At 39.1% G+C, this 23,550-nt stretch overlaps 1 pseudogene; it reads right to left on the bottom strand.

Annotated features, from left to right (window-relative positions):
- Positions 1-21,724, bottom strand: part of LOC137752406 (zinc finger protein 850-like) — a 55,628-nt pseudogene extending 33,904 nt beyond the window's left edge.
- Between the last annotated feature and the right edge of the window lie 1,826 nt (positions 21,725-23,550).

Raw genomic sequence — 23,550 nt, 5'->3', positions numbered from 1 at the left:
AGTTTGCTTTATGATCCAAGATATGTTCTGTGCACACTTGAAAAGAGTGTGTATGCTAATATTGTTGGGTAAAGTATATTATAAATGTTGATTATATTCATTTGCATGATTGTGTTATTTAGTTTTTCCATACACTTGCTGATTTTCTGTCTACTAGTTCTATCAATTACTTAGAAAGGCATGTTGGAGTCTATATAAAATTGTGGATTTAATTATTTCTCCTTTCAGTTCTGTCAGTTTTTATTTCATATATTTTGGAGTTCTCTTGTTAGGTATACACATTGAGAATTATTATGTCTTCTCAGTGAATTGACCCTTTTATCATTATGTAATGTCCCTCTTTATCCCTGGTGATTTTCTTTGCTCTCTAGTCTTTGTTTCCTGTTAATATTACCATTCCAGTTCTTTTTTATTTGTGTTTGCTTAATGTATCTTTTTCTATCCTTTTAATCTACCTATATTTGAAGTGAGTTTCTCATAAATAGCACACACTTCAGTCATGAATTTTTATCCATTTGGACATTCTCTGTCTTTTAATTGGTGTATTTAGTCCATTGGCATTTAATGTAATTATTGATGTGTTTGGATTCAGGTCTACTATTTTATTATTTGTCTTCTATGTGCATCCTGTTTTTCATTCCTCTGTTTCCAGTTTTATGCCTTCATTTGTGCTGACACATTTTTTGGCCCATCATCCTTTTCTTTTTAATGGTGGTAAAATATACATAACATAAAATTTACCGTCTTAACCATTAAGTGTACAGTTCACTAGTGTTAAGTATATTCACATTGTTGTGCAACCAATCTTGAAAACTGTTTTATCTTGCAAAACTGAAACTCTGTGCCCACTAAACAAAGTCTCTCTCCAAGTCTGTACTCTAGATACCTTAGAAAATGAAATCAGTTTGTCTTTTTGTTACTGGCTTATTTCACTTAGCATAATGTCCTCAAGGTTCATCCATGTTGTGGTATGTGTCAGTATTCCTTCCTTTTTAAGGCTGAATAATATTTCACTGTCTGTTTATACTACATTTTTGTTTATCCATTCATTTGTTGATGGACATCTTGGTTGCTCCCCCATGTTAGCTATTGTGAATAATGGTGCTATGAACATGGGGGTACAAATATCTGTTTGGGCCCCTCCTTTCAATTCTTTTGGGTATATGCCCAGAAATGGTATTGCTGGATAATATGGTAACTGAACACTTTTTAATATTCCATTTTAATTCTTACTCATTTTTAATTGAGATGGGTGTTATTCTATGTTTAGGAGGAAAAATTGGGCCAGGGTAGATTTTATAGCTTTGTAGCATTGAAGCTCCCTCTTTGTGGTTTTCTATGAGTGCTCAAAACTGTAGTCTTAAACACTTCCTGACATCTGCCTCCTTTGCTCCTCTCCCCCACTTTTATCTAGACCACCTTCTTCCTTTGCCACTATCATCCCTGTCCTGTTGTTCAATTTGGATTCTACTACCAGAAATGTCTCCTGAGTAGTAGATGTTGTCCTGAAAGGCATCTGTGGTTTGGATTCTAGAGTTTAAGGGGCCCAGACTTTAGCTGTGCTGTATTTACCTTGCACTTACCTGCCTATAGAAGGATGACTTCCAGTTTCAGCTGCTGCTGTACTTTCTAGTGAGTAAATTTATGATTTGAGTGTTCTCTTCTTCTCACAGCTGTCAGATACTCCCTTGCTTTTATTTCTACTTCATCCATAAAAGCTGCAGACACCAAAAGGGTCTTAGGGCTGTCAGTTTATTCCCAGCTAATCTTCTTGCAGGGTTTGAGGGGGTGACTTGTCACTTAGCTTTGATGTAGATGTTGCCTGTGGATTTGTATTTTGCTCTCTTAGTTTCTCTCTTATTTGGTTTGTTTGTTTTGTTTGGTGGGAGATGGGGAGGATTCAAGGAAAGCAAAAACATTACACATTCACAGCCACCATTTATCCAGAATTCTCTTCCACGTTTTTTAAAGCCATTTCAATCAGGAATGATTTTTGTTTCATAACTCCACTGAAAAAACACTCTTTCTAAGACCACCAAAACCCTCCCTTTTGTTAACTCTAGTGGTCAGTTACTGTTCTTCCAGCAATGTGTGACAGTTTATCTACTGGTACATCCATACTTACCTTGGTCATTTTCTACTTTGCTCACCAGTCTGTCTCATTCTCCTTTTAGATACCATCTAGGGTGATCAACCATCTCAGTTTGCCTGGGATTGTCCTGGTTTTAGCACTGAAAAGTCCCACATTCTGGAAAACTCCATAATTGGGAAAACCAGAACCATCCTCCTTTCCTGACTTCTAAGTGGAAGAATGCAGAGAACAGGCTTTGACACTCTTCTCCTCTCAATATTTCACTCATTTATCAAGTGATCTAATTCAGTCTTATTGCTTAATAAACTACCCATCTGCTGATGATTCCCAGCTCTACCCTCTCCACTCTGCCAGAAGCTCACATATCCAGCTACTATTGATCCTTCTGGCTTAACCTTAAAAAAAAATCCTGAATCTAATCATTTTCTCAACATTTCTACTGTTAACATCATAAGCGTCAGCAAATTTTTTCTTTAAGGGCCAAATAGTGAATATTTTAGGCCTGCAAGCCACAGTCCCCATTGCAACTACTCAACTTGGCCACTGTAGCACAAAAATAGCCAAAGACAACACATAAGTGAATAGGTGTGGCTATGTTCTGATAAAACTTTATTTATTAAAAATAGGCAGCTGGCTCACAGGTCATACATAGTTTGCTAAACCCTAGTCTAACCTATCATAATCTTATGTGTGATTTACTAACACAGCATCCCAATTAGTCACCTTATTCCTCTCCTTTTAGCTTCATTAGTAGTCAGAAAGTATTTTTTGTTAAGAAATACATACAAATGAGAGTGTTTTGTGCATTTGTATATACACATATTTAAAAGGTATGAAGAATAATGAAATGAATACTATGTATCCATTACTAAGCTTAAAAAATAAAACATTATTGATCTTCTTGAATATCCCTCCCAAAGCAAATTGTTCTCACTTTCCTGTACCCTACAGGTAACCACTATTTTGAAATTTGTATTTCTCATTCTTTTTCCTTTTATTATTGTTTTACTATATATATGTGAATTCTTATTTAAGATACTGTGCAGTATGACAACATTTGAACACTATATATAAATAGCATCATACTACTTGTATTCTGTTACTGTTTTTTATGATTAGCCTGATATATTAGCTATAATTCATTCATTTCATGGCAGTATGGTTTTATTTAGCATACAATAGAAACAGGATGATTTACTGATCTATTCTGATGCTGACAGACATTTAGATTGTTTCTAGTATTTTGCAAACATTGCGGGTACTGACATTCTTCCTCATCTCTCCCACTGCAACCTCTGCTTTTAGCAGTATGGTACACTTTATCTATCATGAAAAGTAGTCTTATGTTGCAAAACTGCTAAATGCTGGATATATCAAAATAAACGTATCTTTAAACTTGCCACTGAGCGCTCAAGAAAGTAAAGGAAATTCCTAAAAGCAAAAACAATATAAACATACTAAACACAGAAAAGAAAACTGAAACTGGAGTGGCAAAGCAAACCTTAGAACTGAAACCACCTTGTGGGGCATCCCAACAGAAACCAAGAGCTTTTGTGGATTGATGTCCATGTGAAGGAACAAGGTTAAGTCTCAAACCACGCAAAGTGAAGAACGAAACCTGAGACTACAGCATAAAACCCAGGTCTTCAAAGAAGCCACACCCAAAGTTAAAGGCTGGGCTAGGAAAAACAGTCTCCTGCCAGATAAGGGACTAACAGGTAAATCTGCTCTCCTCAGCTATGGTTCTAGATTTCACCACAACTACCACCATCAAAAATTAAAAAAAGAGTCTCACCTGAGAATTAATAATTAACATCCATCCTCACGTGAGATTGGAGTTCAAATTTACACTACCTGTCATGGACACCTCAAGCTGAGAAATTAATTAAAGAATAGACCTGGTCTCTGGTAGAAACGAGTAAATAATCTCTCTCCTAGAGTAATGCTTTGAATCCAGGTCCTTCAAGATTCCCACCTTTCAAACTGAGGCGCATAGAAAGTCACAATCAAAAGTAAGACTAGCAGAAATAAACCACCAGGTATTAGCATTAGCAGAAATAACAAACAGAAGAGTTAAACCACCAGCCACTTCAGATACTAGGAGAGAAAATATACAAAAATTCACTATATATTTTTTTAAAAAGATGGAGTCAAGGGCTTCCCTGGTGGCGCAGTGGTTGAGAGTCCGCCTGCCAATGCAGGGGACACGGGTTCGAGCCCTGGTCTGGGAAGATCCCACATGCCGCAGAGCAACTAAGCCCGTGAGCCACAACTACTGAGCCTGCGCGTCTGGAGCCTGTGCTCCGCAACAAGAGAGGCCATGATAGTGAGAGGCCCGTGCACCGCGATGAAGAGTGGCCCCCGTTCGCCGCAACTAGAGAAAGCCCTCGCACAGAAACGAAGACCCAACACCGCCAAAAATAAATAATAAAATAAAATAATTTAAAAAAAAAAAAAAAAAAAGATGGAGTCAAAAAGTGAGAAGTACCCAAGTATCAACAAGTACACCAAGTACCCAGATCTTGATTTCTAATAATATTCTCCAATAAATAAAACCAGGGCTCCTTCAAGAAGTTGCTGATTCTAGGGCTGGGACAGGAAATATACATGAGGAGCTTGGAGCATCTCGTATACCAGAAGTAAAGAAATGCTTCCAAAAACCCAGAGTGATGGGGTTCAAAGAGACACAGAAGCCACTTGAAAGAGCTCCCCATGGCCAAAGCAACAAAGTAAATAAAGTAGTATTAAATTTATAACTCATAACATAAAATAAATATTCATGATTCCATACTGATATAAATAAGTTATTGAATAAATAAATAAGTGGAGGAGAAAAGACAAATCTCCTAAGCAGAAGAATTTTAAATAACTTATGTAGATACTCTGTCCCAAGGAGGTAGAACATAATTCCTATTCCTTAAGTGTGGATTGTGCATAGTGTCTTCCTTCCAAAAAATATAGTATGGAAAGGGGGGAATAAAAGAGTAACTTTACAGTGGAGAAACCTGACAAACACTACCTCAGCCAGGTAAACAAGGTTAACATCATCAGTGGTAAGTCATGTTGACAGTATGTACCTGTGATATCATGTGATGAGAATGGCACTTTACCTCTGTGGTCTTCCTTCCAAAAACCCATAACCCCAGTCTAATCATGCAAAAAGTACCAGACAAGTCTCAATGAGAGACAGTCTACAAAATACCTGACCAATACTGCTCAGAACTGTCAAGGTCATCACAAACAAGGAAAGTCTTAGAAACTGTTGCAGCCAAGAGGAGCCTAAGGAGACATGACAACTAGATGTATGTGGTATCCTGGATGGGATCCTGGAACAGAAAAAAAAAAAAAGACATTAGATTAAAAACTAAGGAAATCTGAGTAAAATACAGGCTTTCGTTAAAAATAATGGATCAGTATTGGTTCGTTAATTATGACAAATGTACAAATGAAAGTTGTTAATAATAGGGGAAATGGTGTGGGGTATGTGGGGACTCTTGGTACTAGCTTTACAACTTTTCTGTGAATCTAAAAAGTTTAGTTTTTTTAAAACATGAGAAAGTAACAACTGATTAGCAAAATGACCAGGGAAATTTTTTTTTTTAATCCAAATAGAACTTTAAAAATTAAAAAAAAATGTAATTTAAAAGTCAATGGATGGGGCTTCCCTGGTGAAGCAGTGGTTGAGAGTCTGCCTGCCAATGCAGGGGACACGGGTTCGAGCCCTGGTCTGGGAAGATCCCACATGCCGCGGAGCAACTAAGCCCGTGTGCCACAACTGCTGAGCCTGCGCGTCTGGAGCCTGTGCTCCGCAGCAAGAGAGGCCGCAATAGTGAGAGGCCCGCGCACCGCGAGGAAGAGTGGCCCCCGCTCGCTGCAACTAGAGGAAGCCCTCGCACAGAAACGAAGACCCAACACAGCCAAAAATAAATAAATAAATAAATAAAAATTAAAAAAAAAAAAAGAAACAAAGCAATGAGCAAGCATCCTTGAGTATATGTATTTTAAAAAAAAAAAGTCAATGGATGAATTGGAGATATTAGAATATAATCATGACGTGTTTTTTTCAAATACTTCCTAGTTTCATCCATTGAAGTCTTAGAAACAGTGACCAATCCAGCAGCATGAGCAGGCTAATGACTAGATTGCTGTCTCTAAATACTATTTCTCACTCCAAAGAATCAGGGCTCCTTGGAGCATCTCAGCGACAGGGCAGAAAATGTATATTATGAGCCCTGGAGCAAAGTGGCATATTAGAAAAGCAAAGAAGCTATCAAAGACTTCCTAGGGTCATGTCAAAAGGACTCAGGAACGAATCTGAAGAGGCTCCCACTGGTCAAATAAAGGACAATTTGAGCATATATTTAAGAATAATAACTGTAATGTAATAACTGATGAAATACCAAATATTTTTTTAAATCTATGAGTTTATAATAACAATTTTTTAATTCTTTGGTAATTTTTAGAGGATGAAATGGCTGTTAACACCACAGAAAGAGAAACAAATTGACATTAAATGCTTCCTGATAAAACGCACAATACTAATACGGTTTGTTTATAGGGAATAAAGGTGAGAGAGGTACAAGTTAAATAACAGGACAGATGATCCGGTTTCTTTAGCATATAAACTATGAGAAAGGGAAGGAAAGGAATCAACAACAAAATCTCACTGGACAGATTAAGTAGCAAATCAGATACAACTCATGAGAGAATCAGTGACTAGATGACTTATCTGGAGAAATTTTATATCACATACTATATAGAGGAAAAGAGACTAGAAATATGAAAGCAAAGTTAAGAGTCATGAAGAAAGGACAAAGATCTTATCGGTCTTCCAAAAAAGAACAGGGTTGAAACTATATTCAAAGATGTAATAGCTTTTTTTATTCAGAACTGATGAATTTTTCTTTCTGGGATCATTTTCATTTTTTTCTAAAGTACATCCTTAGAAGTTTCTTTCTGTTCATGGTTAAGTCAATTCTGTTCATTTTGATCATTTTCAGATGTATAGAACTGCAAGAATTTATCGTGAACAGAAAGAAACTTCTAAGGATGTACTTTAGAAAAAATGAAAATGACCCCAGAAAGAAGAACTAAGAAGAAAGTGTAAAGTAAGACTTTGAAAAATGTAAGCAATAATTGTTTACAATTAATGTAATGAAACAATAATAATGTTTAACTAATAACATTAAAATTCTGAATAATAATAGCATATGAGTCAGAAGATGGGGGACTGGAATTATAACATTTAAAAATCTTTATATTACTTGAGAAGATTATAATAAAGATACTGATTTACACTTTAAGTTAATTAGGTATGATGAAATTTCAAGAATAAGAACTAAAAGAAAAGAGAAAATAATAGCTAACAAACTGCTTGCCATGGGCCAGGCACTATTCTAACTGCTTTATACATATTTGAACTCATTTAATCCTCACAAGAATCCTATAAGTAGGTATCACTACTATCTATATTTACAAATGAGAAAGTAGAAGCCCAGAGAGGATAAGTGAATTGCCAAAGGTCACACAGCTATTAAATGGCAGAGCCAATGACACCAAAAGCAACAAAAGCAAAAATAAACAAGTGGGACTACATCAAAAAAAAAAGTTTCTGCACAGCAAAGGAAACCGTCAACAAAATGAAAAGGCAACCTACTGAATGGAAGAAAATATGCAAATCATATATCTGGGGTTAATATCCAAAATCTCAATACATAAAGAACTCATACAACTCAATAGTAAAAAATAAAAATAAAAAAGTCCGATTTAAAAATGGGCAGAAGAGGGACTTCCCTGGTGGTCCAGTGGTTAAGAATCCACCTTCCAATCCAGGGGATGCGGGTTCAATCCCTGATCAGGGAACTAAGATCCCACATGCCACGGGGCTACTGAGCCCGCATGCCTCAACTACTGAACACACAAGCCACAACTAGAAAGCCCACGTGCCTCAACTACAGAGCCCACACGCTCTGGAGCCCACGAGCCACAACTAGAGACAAGCCCGAGTGCCACAATGCAGAGCCGGAGCGCTGCAGTGAAGATCCCACGTGCTGCAATTAAGACCTGACGCAGCCAAAAATAAAAATAATAAATAAATTTTTCTTTTTTAAAATGGGTAGAAGATCTGAATAGACATTTTTCCAACGACATACAGATGGCCAACAGGTAAATGAAAAGATACTCAACATCACTAAGCATCAGGGAAATGCAAGTCAAAACCACAGTGGGGAATTTCCTGGCAGTCCAGTGGTTAGGACCTGGCACTTTCACTGCCAGGGCCCGGTTCAATCCCTGATCTGGGAACTAAGATCCCGCAAGCTGTGAGACGGGCCAAAAAAACGCACAATGAGATATCATTTCACACCTGTTAGAATGGCCATTATCAAAAAGAATATAACAAGTGTTGTCAAGGATGTAGAGAAAAGGGAGCCCTTGTCATTTTTGATGGGAATGTAAATTGATGCAGCCACTGTGGAAAACAGTATGGAGTTTCCTCAAAAAATTAAAAATATAACTACATATGATCCAACAATTCTTCTTCTGGGTATTTTTCCAAAGAAAATGAAAACACTAATTTGAAAAGATATATGTACCCCCACATTCACCGCAGCATTAACCAAGACATGGAAACAGCCTAAGTGTTCATCAATGGATGAATGGATAAAGAAAATGTGTGTGTGTGTGTGTATACACAAAATTAAACAGACAATTACCATATGATCCAGCAATTTCACTTCTGGGTATATACCCAAACACTTGAAAGCAGGGACTCAAACAGGTATTTGTACACCCATGTTCCTAGAAGTATTATTCACAATAGCCAAAAGATGGAAGCAACCCAAATGTCTGCTGATGGATGAATCGATAAACAAAATGTGGTAAATACATACAACAGAATTCAGCCTTAAAAAGGAAATTCTGACACATGCCAGAACATGGATGAAACTTGAGGACATTGTACTAAGTGAAATAAGCCATACACAAAAAGACAAACATTGTATGATTCAACTCATATGAGATATCTAGAATAGTGAAATTCATAAAGACGGAAAGTAGAATGGTGGTTGCCAGGCCCTGGTGGGGAAGAGGAATTGGGAGTTATTATTTAATGAGTACATAGTTTCATTCTGGGAAGATGAAAAAGTTGTGGAAATGAATACAGTGATGGTTGCAAGAGAATGTGAATGTACTTAATGCCACTGAATTTACACTCAAAAAAGGTTAAAATGGAACACACTTGTTATTCATTGTTTTAACACAATTTTAAGTAAGTAAATAAATAACTCCTGCAAATTAATTAATTATTAAGAAAATAAACCTAAACAATCTAGTGGAAAAGATGGCAAAATTTTACATAAAAAGAAAGTATAAATAACAAATATACATTTTTTAAAAAACATTTAACCTAGTTGATAAAAACTAGGAAAATGTAGAACTTTACATTCACTATTGTATAGTGAAGAATTAACTTTCCCTAAAGAGAGGTCTGGCCTCTGTCCTGGTTCCTGAGAGGTAACCTCTAAAGCCTTGGAATTTCTCAAGTGATAGGAGTATCTCTGTTACTCATAGTGAACCCCTTGGACTACACCTACTCCTGGTGGCAGCTGCCCATGCCAGAAAGATGAACCATATATTTAGAGAGCTGGGTCTTTGGGCCAGGTGAAATCAGCCTCCATAGAAGGGTAGGGAGCTGGAGGCCAAGTTCAACCACATGGGTGATAACTCAACCATGCCTATGTAATAAAGCCTTGATAAAAACTTTGCACACTGAAACTCAGGTGAGCATCCTAGGTTAGCAATATTCCACGCGTATTGTCACATCAATGATGTGAGGGCTAAGCATCCCTGAGGACATGGAACGGAACCTTCGCATTTGGGAACCCTCTCAGATTCTACCCTATGTGTGTCTTCCTTTGGCTGGCTCTAATCCTTTTGCTGGTATTCTTATGCTGTAATAAAACTAATTATAAGTATAGTGCTTTCCTGAGTTCTGTGAGTTATTCTCATGAATTGTAAAATATGAGGGAGTCCACGAAGATCCCCGAATTTGTAGCCAGCTGATCTGAAATGAGGTGGACCCTGTGGACTCCTAAACTTTCAGATGGTGCCAGAAGTCTTGTGCCAGAAGTCTTGGGCAAATTTGGCAATCTGGAGGACTGTGCCCTAACCTTGTGTTTCACTAACTCTGGGCAACTGCATTGGCACAAATTATAATGTGTGATTATAAATTCTAAGTGTAAATGAGGAAATGCATCAAAGAAAACTCTGGTACTGGAAGAGCAGAGTGGTACAGTTACTTTCAAAAAGAATTTGCCATTATCTTGAAAAATTGAATATTTACATACCCTATGAACTAGAAATTCCACTTCTAGGTATATATCCTAGAGAAATTCATACACATGAGCAACAATAGAGATTTACAAGAATATTCATAGCAACTTAGTTCAAAAGAACCCAAATTCCACTGACCCAGAGAACAGACACATAAATTGTGATACATATGTGGCACATAATGGGATAATAGTAGACTACAATGAAAATTAATGAACCACAGCCACATGCAAAGACATGGATGAAAAAAAATCACCTAAAAAAAATTTTAGGTGAAAAAAATTGGGTTAGAGAAAGCTCCATATAGTATGAAACCATTTTTATAATATTCAATAACAAAAAATCTAAATCCATTGCTTATGGGTACTAAAATTATTAAATCACATAAAAGGGTCAAAGGAAGAATAAGCACAAAAATCAGATTAGGTGCTATGGGAACATTGCGGGAGCAGTAAAACAGAATAAAAAATGAGCACAAGTTAGGTGCAGTGGCATTGTGAAGTATGCTAGTTCTTGAGATGTATGGCAGGGTCACAGATTTTTTTTATTGTTAGGCTTTAAAATTTACATATATTCTTTTTTATATCATTACCTTACCTAGTAAAAAGAGGTTTTTGAAACACACAAAAATAAGTAGAATGTTCTGGGAAGACTTTATACAGGCTAGTCACAAAAAAAAAAATTGCTCTTGAATTATATGGAGAGAAATCAATAGTGAAAACCTTGTGCAGAAGAGAGGAACTGTCTAGAATGATAGAAATGGAACAGAACTTTCTGAAAAGCTGGAAATGCTCTGAATCTGCACTGTCCAATATGGTAGCCAGTAGCCACATGTGATTACTGAGCACATGAAACATGGCTAGTGCATCTGTAGAATTAAATTTTTTATCTAATTTTAATTACTTTATAAAGTTTATCTTAAATAGCCACATGTAGCTAGTGGCTACCGTATGGACAGCACAGCCCTAGAAGATTCTCTATTCACACCGGTTGCAAGAATCTTTATGTTGTCCCTTCATGTAAAAAACTGAAAGCTTAAATTGTGATTCACGCCTTATGGGTTTAATATGTATGAAAAATAAGGCAGAACTCCAAATAGGGAACCCATTTTCAAAGAAAATGTCAGGCCCTAACATCAGAATATGGGTAAAAAATCTGTAATTAACCCTCGATCATGCATTTATGTGCTAGAATATCAGGAGCTTTAAAGGGTTTAAATTTTTTGGCCCAGGAATCTCATATCTGATCATCAAATATGAAAATATCCATCTAAATAAAGATGCATCAGAGTAGTAATTTTAAATAGAAGAAACTGTAAAAAGCAACTTATATATTTAATAGTATTTAAACGTATGATATCTGGGACTTGCTTTAAAATACTTCAAGGGTGGGGGATGCAGAGGTCAATGAGGATAGATGAAATAAGATCGAAAACATGTTAATAACTGCTGAAGCTAGGGCATGAATTCATGGGATGTCCATTCCTCTGTCCGTAATAAAGTAAAAAAAAAAAAAATTTAAACACGTTTGTAATGTTCTGTGAAAAAAATTAAAATCATCTCTATCCTACAATTAGAACACTATTTTAAGTCAATAAATGTTGACTAAAAGTAAATGAATATCTGTTAATGCACAGAATTGCTGCATCAAAGCAAAACTAGTCAGAGGGAAAAAAAATTCAAAGATCAGTAGGAAAAATGAACAATAGGGCTTAAAAATGCATTTCAGAAGATTTTTTTTAAAACACATGAGTTTAGGGGCTTCCGTGGTGGCGCAGTGGTTGAGAATCTGCCTGCCGATGCAGGGGACACGGGTTCGAGCCCTGGTCTGGGAGGATCCCACATGCCGCTGAGCGACTAGGCCCGTGAGCCACAACTACTGAGCCTGCGCGTCTGGAGCCTGTGCTCCACAACGAGAGAGGCCGCGATAGTGGGAGGACCGCGCACCGCGATGAAGAGTGGCCCCCACTCACCGCAACTGGAGAAAGCCCTCGCACAGAAACGAAGACCTAACACAGCCAAAAATAAATATAAAAATTAAAAAAACAACAACACATGAGTTTAAAAAAGGGAAAGAAGTGGATCTAAGTTATATGATATAAAATGGCTCTTAGAGAAAAAGGGCTTTGAAATGGGAGGGAATTATGACAGATGAATAGCACAGAGAGTAAAGGTGGGGGTAAAAGGGAAGCACTTTACTTTTTTCCACGTGTTTTAGGGCTTTTCTTCACAATCCTTGGATGGGCCTTCAAGGAAGAGATTCCTCAATCTATACCTTTAAGGTGCTGCCTCCCTCCCCATCTGGGTTCTTCTTTTTTTTAATATGTATTTATTTATTTTGGCTGCGCCGGGTCTTAGTTGCGGCATGTAGGATCTTCTTGGCGGCATGCGGGATCTTTAGTTGCAGCATGCAAGATTTTTAGTTGCGGCATGCAGACTTCTTGGCTGCAGCATGCATGCGGGATCTAACTCCCCAACCAGGGATCGAACCCGGGCCCCCTGCATTGGGAGAGCGGAGTCTTACCCACTGGACCACCAAGGAAGTCCCACCAGCTGGGTTCTTAACTGCAGTGCCTTTCCCTACCTGTTCAATCTACTCACCTGGGCACCATCCTCCCACCATGTTCCTTGAAACCATCCAGGGCTCTTTCCCTTGCTCTAATAAGAAAATCACATCAGGCTTAGGAATAGAGAGTCCTGTTTGTAAGAAAAAATAAGAAGACATAATCATGCTGTTCCTGAATTCAAACCCAGTCCTCAAGAAAACAGGCAACAACATGAAGGACAAGAGGAAGGTGTAAAGCAAGGAGAAGATAAAGGTACCACAAAGTGCTGCTCATCTCCGAATCTACAATGTACAAAATAATTCCCAAGGAAATAGGTAGAAATCCACCCAGACAACTGAAAATACACCCAAAATTCACAAGTTATTTGGGAATAGAAATCCTTACCTAGGACTTCCCTGGTGGCACAGTGGTTGAGAATCCACCTGCCAATGCAGGGGACACAGGTTCTATCCCTGGTCTGGGAAGATCCCACATGCCACGGAGCAGCTAAGCCCGTGCACCATAAATACTGAGCCTGTGCTCTAGAGCCCGTGTGCCACAACTACTGAGCCTGTGTGCCACAACTACTGAGGCTGCGTGCCACAACTACTGAAGCCCGTGCACCTAGAGCCCATGCTCCGCAACAAAAGAAGCCACCGCAGTGAGAAGCCCGTGCACCACAACGAAGAGTAGCCCCCACTCGCCACTAGACAGAGCCCACAACACAGCAACGAAGACCCAGTGCAGCCAAACGTAAATTAAATAAATAAATAAATAAATAAAAGAAATCCTTACCTAGTAAGACCAGGTTGCTGTAATTCTCCATCATTACATCTCTATATAAATCCCTCTGAGTAGAGTCCAGGCATTCCCACTCCTCCTGAGAGAAGTCTACAGCCACATCCCTGAACATCACCAACCCCTAAAATGACAAAACCATGTAGTCCTGTTAAAATTAAAGGAAATGTTTTTCAGATGAAAGAAGAGATGGAAAAGGACACTGAGGGATGGAGAAAATACACTGAGCAAATGGGCTAAGCCAAAGATAGGGCAGAGTAAAAAAATTAGTGTAATTAGAACAAAGTGCCTCCACCTTCTTGAATATTCCTATTGCTGTAGACAAACCTCCTTCATACAGTGAGACATTCCCATTATCCCACGGCTAGGGCTAGGAATGAACAAAACACACATTTATTTACAGTTTCCCAAATAATGAAATAGAGTAGAAAAACACACAGCAACCTGTAGGCCTGGAAAATTACTATTTATTTTAATGATCATCCCTGACTTACCAATATTTTTATTGTGGAAATTTTCAAACATACAGGAAGTTGAAAGAACTGTATAGTGAACCTCTGACATGCTAATTACTACTTACAATAAACTCTTAAATATGAGCTCTTCCTTTCCCTTTTTTTTTTCTTACTTCTTAAAGGAAAAAGTCAGAATCTCTCTAAAATATTTACCAAACAAACAAGCAAAACCTCTATTGCACATAATAGGACTTTGATCTAATTAAAGTGTACACCAAATACTAAGAATCGTCATTTTCAGAAAGTATCATAAGTATTTTTCCTTATAATGCAAGTTCTTTAATAAACTCTTTTTAACTGGATGTATCTTTCATCTTAGGAAGGCAAGACATAACCATTCCATTATTTTGGATATTGAGATTGAACAAGATCTCTAAGTTCCTTTACAGCTTTGAAAGTCTAAAATTCTCAAAAACTTATGCATCTGGCTAGTCTTACTTGTTAAAAAGTTCAAAACTATAGAAAAGCTAACAGTATATTGTTTAGGGATAAATAGCAAAACAATTGTGAAAAGCAAGAGAATGATGACTACAAAATTTTCTTTACAGGTTACACTTTGAGAGGGAGGGCAGGGTACAAAAGGGTCTTCAATAGGCCTTCCTATTCTATGTGTTAAGTACATGAGTGTTCTATTATTCTTCTGTGGTAAGAAATACTTCATTTTTTTTTTTAAAGGGGAACTCAAAAATTAACGAAAAATAAACAGGCCTGTGAAGATGAGTTATCCCATTCAACAATCATTTCCACTTCATTAAACCACAATTCTGAATCTGAAAAAAAAAAACAAACCCACAATTCTGATATGGGAGGCCCAGTGGAATGTATTTAGGCTCCATCATAGAGCACTGCACACAAATGGGAACACTGTTAGAAAAGAGTGGGATGCTAGAACAGAAAAAAGAGCGCACACATTTATGGTCAATTAATCTACGACAAAGGAGGCAAGAATATACAATGGAGAAAAGACAGTCTCTTCAACAAATGGTGATGGGAAAACTGAACAGCTCCATATAAAAGAATGAATTTAGAACATTCTCCTATACCATTTACAAATATAAACTCAAAATGGATTAAGACCTAAATGTAAGACCAGAAACCATAAAACTCCTAGAGGAAAACAGAGGCAGAACGCTCTTTGACATAAATCAGAGCAGTATTTTTTTGGATCTGTCTCCTAAAGCAAAGGAAATAAGAGCAAAATAAACAAATGTGACCTAATTAAATTTAAAAGCTTTTGCACAGCAAAGGAAACCATCGACAAAACGAAAAGACAACCTACGGAATGGGAGAAAATATTTGCAAATGATATGAGCAATAAGGAGTAAATATCCAAAATATATAAACAGCTCATAGAACTCAACATTAAAAAAAAAAAAAGCCAATTAAAAAATGGGCAGAAGAAGTGAATAGACATTTTTCCAAAGACGTGAAGATGACCAACAGGCACATGAAAAGATGCTCAACATCGGCTAACCATAGGGGAAATGCAAATCAAAACCACAATGAGATACAAAATGGCTAAGTCTTAAATATAAGACGGGACACCATAAAACTCCTAGAAGAGAACACAGGCAAAACATTCTCTGACATAAATTGTACCAATGTTTTCTTAGGTCAGTCTCCCAAGGCAATAAAAATAAAAGCAAAAATAAATAAATGGGACCTAATCAAACTTATAAGTTTTTGTACGGTAAAGGAAACCACAAACAAAATTAAAAAAACAGCGTACAGACTGGGAGAAAATATTTGCAAATGATGCAACCAACAAGGGCTTAATTTCCAAAATATACAAACAGCTCACACAACTCAACAACAACAACAACAACAAAAAAACCCAGTCAAAAAATGGACAGAAGACCTAAATAGACATTTCTCCAAAGAAGACATACAGATGGCCAACGGGCACATGAAAAGATGCTCAATATTGCTAATTATTAGAGAAATGCAAATCAAAACTACAATGAGGAATCACCTCACACCATAATTTTAAAAATCTACAAATAACAAATGCTGGAGAGGGTGTGGAGAAAAGGGAACCCTCCTACACTGTTGGTGGGAATGTAAACTGGTACAGCCACTATGGAAAACAGTATGGAGGTTCCTCAAAAAACTAAAAATAGAGTGGCCATATGATCCAGCAGTCCTGGGCATATATCTGGAAAAGATGAAAACTCTAATTCGAAAATATACATGTACCCCAGTGTTCATAGCAACACTATTATATACATATATACACATACCTCATCTTCTTTATCCATTCATCTGTCAATGGACATACACACACACACACACACACACACACACACACACACACACACACAATGGAATACTACTCAGCCATAAAAAAGAATGAAATCTTACCATTTGCAACAACATGGATGGACTTGGAGGGTATTATGCTAAGTGAAATAAGTCGGACAGAGAAAGACAAATACTGTAGGATATCACTCATATGTGGAATCTAAAAAATACAGCAAACTAGTGAATATAATAAAAAAAAGAAGCAGACTTACAGATATAGAGAACAAATTAGTGGTTATCAGTGGGGGAGAGGGAAAGGAGGAAGGATAATATAGGGGTAGGGGATTAAGAGGTACAAACTATTATGTGTAAAATAAGCTACAAGGCTATATTGTACAACACAGGAAATATAGCCAATATTAATAACTATAAATGGAGTATAACCTTTAAAAATTGTGAATCATGTTGTACACCTGTAACTTATATTGTACATCAACTATACTTCAATAAAGAAAAAAAAGAAAAGAATGGGAAACTAAGGGACAAGACCCTGCTGCTGGGTGCCATCACTCGCTCCCTGACAGAATGGGAGGACCTGAGATGGGTTCATAGATGAAGCTCAGTTGGGCAAGGAAGTCTCTAGATAAAGAAAAGAAATGTTGGGACTTCCCTGGTGGTGCAGTGTTTAAGAATCCGCCTGCCAAAGCAGCAGACACGGGTTTGAGCCCTGGTCCGGGAAGATCCCACATACCGCAGAGCAACTAAGCCCGTGCACCACAACTACTGAGCCTGTGCTCTAGAGCCCACGAGCCACAACTGCTGAGCCTGCATGCCACAACTACTGAAGCCTATGTGCCTAGAGCCTGTGCTCCGCAACAAGAGAAGCCACTGCAATGAGAAGCCCGCAAACCGCAAAGAAGAGTAGCCCCCGCTCGCTGCAACTAGAGAAAGCCCGTGCGCCGCAACGAAGACCCAGCACAGCCAAAATAAACTTTTTAAAAAATGCTTTATTAAAAAAAAATGAGATTTCACCTCACACACCTATTAGAATCGCTACTGTTAAAAAAAAAACAACAAATAACAAGTGTTGGTGAGGATGTGGAGAAAAGGGAGCCCTTGTGCATCATTGATGAGAATGTAAATTGGCACAGCCCTTATGGAAAACAGTATGGAGGTTCCTCAAAAAGGTTTTTTTTATATTACCATATGATCAAGCAATTCCACTTCTGGGTATTTATTTGAAGAAAACAGAAACACTAACTTGAAAAGATACATGCATCCACATGTTCATAGCAGCATTACTTACAATAGCCAAGACGTGGAAGCAACCTAAGTGTCCATCAGTGAATCAATGGATAAAGAAATTGTGATACACACACACACTGGAATGTTATTCAACCATAAAAAAGAATGAAATTTCACCATTTGCAACAACATGGATGGACCTTGAGGGCATTACGCTAAGTGAAGTAAGACAGAGAAAGACAAATACCATATGATCTCACTTATATGTGGAATCTAAAAACAAAACAAAAAACCAAATTCATAGATGCAGAGACTAGATTGGTGGTTGCCAGAGGTGGGGCGGGGGCAGCAAAAATGGGTGAAGGTGGTCAGAAGGTACAAACTTCCAGTTATAAAGTAAATAAGTCCTGGGGATGTAATGTACAACATGGTGACTATAGTTAATATTATATTATATATTGAAAGTTGCTAAGAGATTAGATCTTAAAACTTCCCATCACAAGAAAAAAGTCTGTAACTATCTGCAGTGATGGATGTTAACTAGACTTTCTGAGGTGATCATTTCATAATATATACATATATACATAATATATTGAATCATTATGTTTTACACCTGAAACTAATATGTTTTACGTCAATTATATCTGTTAAAAAATGGTAATAAGAGCTATGAAAAAATAAAACAGTATAAGGGAGATAGGAAGTGCACTGGTTGAGATGTTATTCTATGTAGGGTGGTCAAAGAAGGCTTTTCCAATTTGGTGACAGGTGAGCAAAGTCTTGAAGAAGTGAAAGAGTAAGTGATGCAGATATCAGGAGCAAGAAAATGCCAGGCAGGGGAATCGGCAAGTTCAAAAGCAGAAGGGGCAGAATTAAGTTACCTAAAAATATATAGAAAATCAAGTCAGAGAGGCAGCCGAGAGCCAGATTACATTGGGCTGTGTAAGCCATCGTAGAAACTTTGGTTTTTACTCTGAGTGAGATGGGCAGCCACGGAAAGTTTTAAGCCAGGGAGTGATGACCTACATTTTGGAAGAATCACCCTGGCCGCTGTGTTAAGAAGGAATGTTAGGCAGGCAATGAAAGAAGTAGGGGGATCAGTTAATAGGCTGTTGCAACATCAAAGGAGAGATGCGGGTGGCCTAGATGAGGACCAGCTGAACTTTTACATGCAAGGCTTTCAAGTTCCGAGTCGCCCTCACTCAGCTGGGCAGAGGCCTATCACCTTTCTCTCCACTATCTGGAACTGCCCCCCCTTGCTCCCAATAATAAATTAAGTCTAGCTAGAATTCCAAACTGTGGATGTTTGATAATCTAATTAAGTGCTATGTGAAGTTTAAAATGTCCAGCATTGCCTAAGCAATTCGATACATGCTGTCCGCCTACAATGTTTTGATCACCTTATATCCCCTCTTTGCCCCTTCATGGCCACCCCCACCAGGGCACTATGGGGGCACAGCCCTCTGGAGAAGAAAAAGGTTTTTGTCATTTCAGAAGAAGGAAGTATTCATGGATGTGGTCAAATCCATGAGTGGCTGTGGAGGCCAAATGGATAAATCCTTTCCAGAGGAACTTCTTCAAGGATGTGATAATAGAGAAGTAAGGAAACATAGTTCTACTAATTGAGAATAGTTTCCCCTATTATTCATAATCTGCCCTTTAAGACATCTATTTTCCTTCATGTGAATCTCCAGGGAGCTTCTGAAGAGCTTGACTCTAGCTAAGAATTGGTTTGATATTTACTGAGCTTCAATTGACAGCTCTAAAGCTTCTTCATTCTGAGGACCTCACATTCCTTTGGCCCTTTTACAAATAACTTCTGTTCCTAAAAAATTAGGGAGGAGATTTAACTATAACAATTTCTTGAGTATTTTCTATTTATTTTATTTTTAAATTTTATTTATTTATTTTTGGCTGCGTTGGGTGTTTGTTGCTGTGCGCGGGCTTTCTCTAGTTGCAGCGAGCGGGGGCTACTCTTCGTTGTGGTGCAAGGGCTTCTCACTGCAGTGGCTTCTCTTGTTGCGGAGCACGGGCTCTAGGCATGCGGGCTTCAGTAGTTGTGGCTCGCGGGCTCTAGAGTGCAGGCTCAGTAGTTGTGGCGCACGGGCCTAGTTGCTCCGCGGCATGTGGGATCTTCCCAGACCAGGGCTCGAACCCGTGTCCCCTGCATTGGCAGGCGGATTCTTACCCACTGCGCCACCAGGGAAGCCCTTCTATTTATTTTAAATTGCTTAATGTTAGTCATAATAAAGAAAATGGATATGTTCTATCTCAAACATATTTTTACTTAGCTGCATAAAATGCCACCTTATATTGGGATTTACTTAAAATTTCTCTATTTGTGAAAAGTAATTTTGGATTTTATTATCTCAAAGGTTGTCCCAAAGTGTTATAGTCTCTGCTTTTAGATCTATCCGTGGTTCTACCATTTTTGTAACCCTTAGTGAATTTCATTCCAGCCCTCCTTCCCTTTAGATATCTGGTGATGGAGTCCATGGATTCCAGATTGAGAACTCCAACAAGGACCATTTGAGAATTTAATTCAAAATAGACCTGGAAACTGGTCCAAGTACTTACTCACAAATTACCTGGCAAATCCCTTGTCCTATTGGTATAGAACTCTTTGATCAAGCCTCCATGTCATTCCTACTTCAAAAATATTGGCAAAGTGAAAGATCTTATCACCTGTTTGGACTGAGACTAACCAAAACCAACCCATAAATTGCATGGCTTTTGCTTGGTGTGTGGTGTGGTGTGTGCCACATATGCACTCATCTTATTTTCAACAATTCAGTTGTTATGATGAAGCCTCTTGTTTTTGCCTCACTAGGCCAGCAGAGATCTTAGAGGAGATATGGCACACAGGAGAAACTGCCAAATTAATACTAAGATGGAGGGGACATACAGGAAACTGGGTCTCTGGGTCTAACCCCAAGGCCTCCATTATGTATCCAAATGGGAAGTACTAAGGACAAGGTCTCTTGAATGGGCTTTTGGTAGTCAGGAATCGTCAGAAGAGGAAAAAAATATATGCCTTGAAAAACAAAGATTTCAGGGAAGAAAGAAAAAATCCCAAAGCACTTTGATCTTGGCCTTTGGATGTTCAAAAACCATTCTTTCCTCTTAGTGAGGTAACTGAGGAAAGAAGAAGAAACTGATGGGACACTTAGCTTTTCTTGGGATCCCACACTTTCTCCAGCCCCTCTCCACCCACACACACATACAGAGGAAGGTCAGGGAAGACTGAAGAATCCAGCCCAATGCAGTTACAGGAAAAGAGCTAGAATCTATCATGGGCTCACAAATGACTCCTAGGTATGGAGTGGTGAAACCACACTTGCAGCATCACAACCCACCCACCATGGCACACATAGTGCTATACAAGGTCACCCGGTTACATATAATCCCACATAAATACCTAGGGGACACACAAGGTCTCTATTGCACGGCCACAGGACTCCCCGCACCCACACACTAATGTCATATTAGTTGCACCTGCACAGTCACAGGCGCCTTACACCACAGTCTCAGACCTCCAAATCCTAGGCACACGGTGCTTCACACATTCAAACAATCACACACCCATTACCGGGACACACAGTTCCAAATGCACAGTCACCTGCCCTCTACATCCCCCACAATGGCGCACAATGCAGTAACAATCACATACCCTTTCTGGGAACAAGGACCCCATACAGTCACAAGCACCCCACTCCATCACCCAGAGTGATCACCACATACTGTCACCATCACACACTGCGAAGACACACTATAACAATTACACACACACACACGATCTCCTCTCTTCTCGCTCCGGACACGAAAGGCCGGGGCCCCAACTCCTCACCCTAGTCCTTCCCTAGTTCCGGTCTGGTCCAAAGTAGCTAAGTTGCACCGGGTTCCAAAGGCCCCTCAGCAGCTACCTCCGCGGAGCCAACGGCCCCGCCGCTGCGAAACGCAGCAGCGAAATCCCGCGGGACATAGCGTGGGCCTGCGGAGTTCTCTGGGAAATGTAGTCCAGAGGCTGAAAACGGGCCCCCGATTCCTCTCGGCGCGGAAGCTAGGTTTGCGCTCATCCACCGCCTCTCCGCACCAATCAGAACCTCAAGGGCCGGACGCCAAGCGGTTCGCAGATGGAGCCGGCATACCTGCTGGAGTTGCCAGTCCTACCCATCTCTGGCAGCTCAGTTATCGCCCGTAAGCAAAAGGCGAGACCGCAGGTTCGCGGCTTAAGTAGCTCCGAGTCGCAGAGCCTCTGGGAAATGTAGTTCAAGCCAGAAAAGCAGCCAATCGGCCGGAATGCAAGCGAACTGATTCTTCTCAGCTGGTCCTGGCACCCGTGACCCAACCCGCCGGGCCCGGGAGATTTCTGGAGGTTCTAGTTCGCCCTCGGAATGCAGAGGGGATGACACACTTTTCGTCTTTGTCCGTCGGGTGAGTCCGGGCCTCGGTCCGCGCAGCGCTCAGGGTGAGAGTGAAGGTGGGACCTAATCTTCTCTTTCTGGACTGTATTGAAGAGGCGACAGAGAAGAAATCACGATCTTGAAGAGTATGTGTGCGCGCGTGCGTCTCCGCACTCAGGTGAGGAAGAGGGCGGGGCAGAGGATGCTGAAGATGCTGAGTTGTGACCGCAGGTGTGACTGGGTGTTGTGTGTATGTGAATGTGGGTCACCTGTTTGGGAGACCAGGCTTGTATCTGTGTAACAGAAATTAACCTCTGACCCTCCTGTTAGGCTTTTGTAAAATGATAAAAGAGGGTATCTTTATGGGGCATCAATTTTATTTGAAGGTTGACAGAATCTTTTTTAATCTACTATATGCTAAACAACATTAACGGGTTATGTTAAAATAGGCACTTTTACTATGGATTAGAATGCAAATTCAACATGCTTTTAAAGCAAGAAGGAAGATTGCAAAGTAATTTATTACGAGATGCTTGGTTTTATCTGTCCCAGACCCTCAAGTATAGACACTCTCCTCTACAGTGAAACTACTAAAATATTTGGGTTTAAATCTGCCACCTTACTATTTGTTTTCTGTTTATTCCACCTGTTCACAATCTTAACATTTTCAAAGAGTACAGATTAGTTATTTTGTATAATGTTCTTCAATTTGGGTTTACCTGATGTGTCCTGATCGTTTATACATTTTGGGGAGGAAAATCCCATAAATGATGCTATGCTCTTCTTGGTTTATTTTATCAGGAGACACGCAATGTCAATATGTTCCATTACTGGTAATGTTAACTTCCCCCCCCCCCCCCGCCCCGGATCTTAGTTCCCGGACCAGGGATGGAACCCGTGCCCCCTGCATGGGGAGCGCAGAGTCTTAAACACTGGACCACCAGGAAAGCCCCAGGTTTTATTACTTATAGTTTAAATGGTGTCCATAAGATTTCTCCACTGTAGAGTTAATTAATGAGTATGTTCGATTTATCAGTGAATAAATAAAAAGAAGCCAGCTGGCAAAGGAGCCTGGGAAATGTAGTGTGCAGAGTCCCAATCCCAACATTACAGAGAACCACATAGAAGGTTCAGTGTGGGACTGAAACACAATAAATGAATAACTAGCACATGACCATCTTGGGAATTTCCTTCACCTCTTATGTTGAATTACTGGTTTCCTGGAGCTTATGTCTTCTTTTTTTCTTGATTTAGTCTCACATTTTTATTTTTTAAAAAATCCTCCATTAGCACCTTGAGAGAGACTAATTTGGAATACAATTTTGGGGCCCTTACAAGTCTAAAAACGTCTTTATTCTAACCTCTTTTGGATGATAGCTT

The sequence above is a fragment of the Eschrichtius robustus genome, chromosome 19, assembly GCF_028021215.1.
Source record: "Eschrichtius robustus isolate mEscRob2 chromosome 19, mEscRob2.pri, whole genome shotgun sequence".
NCBI lineage: Eukaryota > Metazoa > Chordata > Mammalia > Artiodactyla > Eschrichtiidae > Eschrichtius > Eschrichtius robustus.
Note: the sequence above shows the minus strand (reverse complement) of the source record. Positions and strands in the feature narration are given on the sequence as shown.